Source organism: Lactuca saligna, chromosome 5 (genome assembly GCF_052625555.1).
Source record: "Lactuca saligna cultivar CGN05327 chromosome 5, ASM5262555v1, whole genome shotgun sequence".
Lineage (NCBI taxonomy): Eukaryota > Viridiplantae > Streptophyta > Magnoliopsida > Asterales > Asteraceae > Lactuca > Lactuca saligna.
In genome coordinates this window covers 59,545,923-59,552,964 of record NC_136421.1, presented here as the reverse complement: position 1 = coordinate 59,552,964, position 7,042 = coordinate 59,545,923, and the positions used below count along the sequence as shown (strand labels likewise).

Here is a 7,042-nt window from a genome sequence, read left to right as displayed (position 1 = left end):
GGAGTCAAAATGAAAGTTGTAGATCTTATTATTACCTACGCGTGGATATAAAGAACGTCAAAAATGGAGGTCGTATGTGAAAATTACAGATTTTAGAAGTCGGAAATGTGTTGTGCGAAAATGGGTGATGTGGCACAATCTTGGCCATTGCTTTCTCCCCAAGGCATGCCACCAGATGGTGACATGTGGCACCAAGTTCAGCCACATTTCATCCTATAAATACCACCTCTTCCACCCTCATTTTCTTCACACATTTCCCATTCTTTCTTCTCTTTACTCTATCTCTTGAACCTCTCTCTAGCCCCGAAAACCCCCGAAAAGCCTAGGGAACCTCCCTAGCACGAGGCGGAAGCCCCGGAGTGCTTGACGACTCCGAGAAGAAGAGCTTTTCGGCTTGGAAACGCTGCTCCATGCAAAGTCTGGTTTTCTATAAAACTCGCTGTAAGTGAGCTATGTCTACGCTATTTTTAATATAGCTTTTATTTAATTATAATAACGTTATTAGGAACTTATAATAAATACTTGGGCTATTATTATGGGTTATATAAGTATTTTTTAACGCTTATATAATAGTAATAATAGCTAGACTATTAATTAGTCTCGCCGAATAATAGACTAAACTCTAGTGGTAATAATACTAGGTTTCGTCGAAGGAAATTGCTTTTAAGAAGCGAAGCGCTGTCTGAGTTCGGATTCACCACCTTTTCAGGTGAGTGCATAGTTACTTTCATCTTACACATAGATATGAAGTATTTTATATATTATGTGCTATGTGTGCATATTATCTGTATACTTGTTATCTATGCTGGATGAATGTTTTTATACAAGTTTTAAATGATTTAAACTGTATATGTATTTTATATCTACAAAAATGTTGGGGTAAAATATGGGTAGATGTAATAAGATGATGTGTGATAAAATGATGAGAGGCCTCAATGTTGTTGTTGTTGATCCAGTCATCTAGCGGAGTATAGATGACGACCACGGACTCTTCTAGACAGTCCAGTGGAACGCCGGTAGGCTCGCAACCTGTAGGTGTTGTGAACGATGTGTTCACCGGTGTACTCCATCCCCCACATGGTTGCCTTTAGGAAATTTATTGTTGAGGAACCCCCTTAGCAGTAGTGTCCATCCCGATGATAATCCTTAGGATAGGTCCCTTATGATAGGTGTTTAGGGACGTAATGTGAGGATAACGGTAACGGGTAATCGGATTATTGTTGATTGATGAAATTAATAAACTTATTTATTGTGGGTTGAAAACCCTATGTGCTCACCAGGCTCCCAAGCCTGACCCACTTAGTTTTATGTATTACAGGTAGTGGCGCATGAGCATAGATGTGCTGTTTTGGATGAGGGATTACGGATATAGGAAAGTAGATATGAAATAATGTAGTAAGGCTTATATTGTATTGTTTATAATTATGTACTATATCGAACATGACATGCCAAGTCTTTTAATGAAATACATTTCTAAGGAAATGCTTTTGATAAATCTTTATCATATTATTGTTTTGGGACAAATTTCGCAACCCTTTTATTAAAAGATAACTCTGATTTTGAAATAAAATATAAACAAAACCGGTCTTTTCTGGCCGTGATTTTGGGTATGTCTCAGCAACTCCTACCATCCCATCACCCATTAGACCATACAAAGGAAAACTTCCGAAGTGTAACAAGTGTGGCTTTCATCATAACGGGGCTTGTCATGAAATGCAATGTTGCAGATTCTACAAGGTAGGGCACCATGCCTGTAGCTATGGAGCACCAGCATGACCTATTTCCCAAGTCCCTGACATCGGGATCAGCCCTGTACACGATGGTGGTGGTAAATCCGGACCCCATAAAAGGAAATTTTCAAAGTGGATGAACAAAGAAAACACCCGTGTCCACATAACTCTGACTCGACACCTCATTTCCACCACCAATGCTAGTACTAGCCAGTCATGTCACTAATGCGGTGAGATAGGGCACTTCAAGAAGGATTGTCCAATAACAAAGAACTTCGGTGCAGATGGGAAAATACTAAGGATCACTGCCGCAGGAGAGACTACTTCGGCCCACGTTAATGTAATTAACGCGTTTCATTGTAATAGACCCATAAAACATGTTTAAAACTAGTACAACTTGAGTCTTATCATTTGCGAGATCCCATCAGTTAAGGGACCATCGTGCTGCGTATACTCGCCTTTTGTAGTATACCTTATTCACAGCAGCATTCCTGTAGTACTCTAAAGTATTGTAACTCTGTCAAAAGTTGCACTGTTGCGTTTTGTCTGTAACGCCTTTATGTTCAAATCTAGTGCCTTTATTTTCAAGTATGTCCGATATTATCATACAACTTGATTCAATTCGATTCGCACAATACTAGTTTCATGCGCACATCCGTTTCTCCGAAATCGCCTTTCTAGCGAAGTCGTTATTCCAGAACTACGAAGTACTCATGCATAAAGTACCTCATATTTTTTATCATTTCCAAAACCTCAGCAAACCTCCCCGAAGTACCACTCGTACAATACATCAAGTGCAATCCAAAGACCCATACGGTTGATCTATAACTGAAGAAGGTATACATAGTGGTGGCATATAATCAAGGTTCTACAGGTTTAAAATTGATGATTCCACTTTAACTCTTTTCCTCGTTGGGATGTGAGGTTAAAGAAGAATCATTTATTCGACTACCTTTTCAATCTTAATTATATACGACTCGTATACATGAGACTGCAATTGATGAACCACGTATGACTTCTAATATGAACTTCAGGACGGAGACTGCCCAAGATTACGAGTGCTCGCATCGTCATACGAACAAACTTACCACCTAATACGACTCCTGTAACCCGATTTCCCTACAGTCTCACACCAACGGAGATACAAGAACCGTTCGGACAGCTTAACGACTACTCAGCAATAGAATGAGAAGACCTAGCTCCTCATCTTTGAGAGCTCCGGTCTTATTCTTCAATAAGACAGACTTCAGCGGGTGCGATCATACCAGCACTAATACACTGGATCCCATCAGAACTCCACAGTTAAACGTGCTTAGGCGAGAGAAGTACTATGATGGGTAACAACTTGGGAAGTCCTTGTACTGCAGACTTCGACAGGACTTCCATTAGAAATCATTACCTTCTGCCTCGCATAGATGAATTAGTTTATCAACCGAAAGGAATGAGGTGCATTTCAGAAATGGACCCAAGATCCGAATATCACCAGTTGCGAGTGTTAGTGAAGGATGTTTTGAGTAAAATCTTCCGAACTCAATACGGACACTACGAGTCTGTAGTGATACCCCTCGGATATGACCAATATGCCCGTAGTATTATTGAACTTAATGAATAGGGTACGCCATTCTTACTTGGATCGGTTCGTCATTGTCCTTGTAAATGACTTACTTATCTACTCTCGTAGTAAGAAGGAAATCATAAGGAGCATCTACCATAAACCATGGAAACACTACGATCAGGGAAACATTACGAAAAGTACTCTAAATACGAGTTTTAGATTTGAAGAGTCGAATTCCTAAGACACATTACCAGTAATGTAGGAATTCTTGAGGACCCTGCCAAAAATCAAAACCATTGAGAAATTGTCAGCACCGGAGATGCAGATGGGAATTCGCCAATTCTACATCTCGCTGACCTACTGTCGAGAGTTCATCCAGAACTCATCGCAAATTACGAAACCTCTTACGACTTTGACTCAAAAGGGAGTGGCCCTTGACTGGGAAGAGCAGCAAGAGGAAGAAACCTAGGAATTCCAAGTGAGAGACCAAATCCTTTTGAAAGTCTCACTCTGGGAAGGCTTGATACGCTTCGGAAAGCGTGGAGAGCTAAATCCAAGAGAGTTAGGACCTCCGAGATTCTTACCCGAATCAGCCCTTTAACTCACAAATCCAACCTACACCGCGAACTCAGTAACGTACATTATACCCTTCACGTCTCGAACTTCAAAACGTACCTTTCCGGCAGGACTCTCGTAACCCCACTCGACGAGATCCATATCAATGAGAGCCTTACCTTCGTGGAAGATCCGTAGTAACCATAGGACCGAGAAGTCAGGCGAACAAGGCACAACCATTTCCCTTTAGTGAAGGTTCGTTGGGATACCAACCGAGGACCCGAATTCACTTACGAGCGCGAGAACCAATTGATTGGGAAGTATCACCACCTCCTTAAACGATTATTCATGCCTACTCCTTTCCTAAATTCTAATTTTGGGATGAAATTCCTTGTAACATGGGGATGATGTGACAACCCGAAATTTTCTATCCTGTACAGTCAAACACTTCATAGAAACTCAAACTTATTTCTGCTACCTTTTAGCACGTTTGGTGTCCGTTTGAGCATTCTGATGTTTAATCCTTCAAGAGGTAAGCATAGGACGTATACTCCAGGGCATTTTTTGCATCTTAGAAGTCTCAAAACTCCAAGAGTTTAGAGTTTACGGCCCAAGTGGCATTTGGACCATACACCCTAAAGACTATATATATGGCACTTAGCCATTTTTCCTTCATTTCTTCCATTTCAACTAGAGAAAACCCGATTTATCTCCCAAGGATCTTCAAGCTTTCGTCCAGATTGTAAGTACTTCTATCCTAGAGTATATTAAGGCTTGTTATACTTCCAAATATCAAGAAATCATCCAAGAAACACCAAGAACAAGGTGTTTATGGTCCAAGGTGTTCTTGGACCGTAAACCCTAAAATGGGTGCCAAAGTGTGCCCTAGTTCCTTCTAAGCCTTCACAACTAGCATAGATCCTTTCCTTGATGAGTTTAGCACTTGAAAAACACCAACCCCCCCCCCCCCCCCCCATGAACATGAGTTTACGATTTGGGAATCTCCCAAAACCGTAAACACCCCCAAAGGGTGTTTTGATGCCCCTAACACCTTAGTAAGCCTTGGATATTAGCATAGAGCCTTACACCATTGAACTAGGGACTTGAATACACGAAATGGTGCTACTTACCATGAGTTTACGGCCTTAAACTCATGGGGAAGTGGTCCCCAGACCGTAAACACCATACAAGGTCATTCTTGGACCTTAAACTCACCCAACCTCTTGTTTAAGCCTTGAAACACTTAACAACTTAAGTTATAATAGTTTTAAGCCTCATTTGGTGACCCAGTTGAGAGTTTACAGCCAGGAGTAAACTCCCCTGGGCCGTAAACTCCAACAAACATGTTCCATTGACCATAAACTCCTGTATAAGGCCTTGCACTCCTTTGTTGCAACCCGATAGCCTCCTAACACTTTAACCAAAGTGTTTTACTCACATTAGGATCTTTATACATGGTTAATTAGTGTTATAATCACTAATTATATATATATATATACACACACACACACACATATGTCTTCATATGTGATTAGGGTCATTGTGTGTGTCTAAGTCTTTACTTGACACCAAGCATGTGTCCAACACTTCCATCCAATCCGCTCACTGCAGGTGAGTTCATACCCCTTAATTAACCTTTTAAATGTTTTTAAATGTTTATAAATGATTTATGGGGGGGAATACAAAATGAATCATGCTAATTGTTATATCAATCACATGTGATTAATAACTAGCATGCAAATGGATTTTACCACACGTTAACTGTTTTACCAAATACATTTCTTCAAATCACTTTCTTTAACATTTTTACATGTTTAAAACTCTTTATCAAACTGTCTTACATATTGTAAGTTTCCTTTCAAACTCTGTTACAAATGTGTTTTCAAACAAAGGTTTTCCTTATACTTAAACTGTCTTATTAAACAAAATTCTTTCAAATCGTTTTATAAACTGACATCAAGTCATCGTTTCTTAGTATTAAACTTTTCAAAGGTTTTACAAAACTTCTTTTATGCTTTTATATTGTAAAATGCATGCCTATATATGTATAGTTATATAAATAATGTTTAAAGGACTTAGGACGACTAGTTCACCTTATTTCCTTTTCCTCGTTGGGATGTGGCCTTAGGGCATTGGTTGCTCGTCCGAATGTTGTCTAAATATTAGTTATATATTATGTATAAATATATAGGTATAAAGGTTCCATTAGTCAGTTCATTACCTTTAGGTAGCAAAGGTATACTTCCAAATATACTCGTACGTCACTAGTAACTATAATAGGTGTAGTTAGGAGATACTACTTACCATTCCAAGTACAAGGAATCATACAAGAGTCAGTTCATTCATGAGTCTATACTAATACATTACATGTTATATGAATACATTTACATAGATACACTTACATGAATACGTTTACATAGATACGCTTATATGAATACGTTTACATAGATACGCTTACATGAATACGCTTACACGAATACGCATACAATACACGATAATAAAACTAACATAACAAGGTGCTATAGCATGGAACAAGTTCAAGATCTAACTATACCAATGAATCACTACTGCATTGTGATTATTATATTGGGTATACATGATCATAGTAATGTGGATGCTCACGGCTTGTAGAAATGCAGGTTCGTGTTTGGTTCCCAAAATCTCTTGATAAAGAGCGTATAGTATGGGTTCTAGCCATCACATTATGCCTTAACCCTCAATTAAGGAAAATTAGTACAAAGTGGTCACTTATTACAAATACTACATTACTTACACTTTGCGTACGACAATTGCAAATGGATTAAAAATCCGGTTAATATATTATTAATACCTTTACTATGTGCCATATTACATAATCGATGAGGTATAAAATAATAATAATAGGCATATAGTATGGTCTTAGTAGAAGGCTACTTTCAAAGCAGTTAGGTCCTGGTAGAAGACTACTTTTTATACTAGTAGGAATCATAGGGATTTTCTAGGGGTTTCAAACGTTTTCAACTACTTACAAACATGTTCATACTTATACAAACTTTTCTCCAAATGGTACAAGTCTTTACTTTTCAGTTTTAGAAATCAAAGACACATTAATACTTATGAATTCACCAGCTTTATTGCTGATACTTGCTTTCAAAATAACTTGTATGCTCAGGTCACAAATAGACAGGTACGAAGACCAGGTTTTGTGAAGACGGAGAAATCA

At 38.7% G+C, this 7,042-nt stretch overlaps 1 pseudogene; it reads left to right on the top strand.

Moving 5' to 3' along the window:
* Positions 1-2,981: 2,981 nt before the first annotated feature.
* LOC144999363 (5S ribosomal RNA) lies at positions 2,982-3,100 on the top strand (annotated as a pseudogene).
* Positions 3,101-7,042: the final 3,942 nt, after the last annotated feature.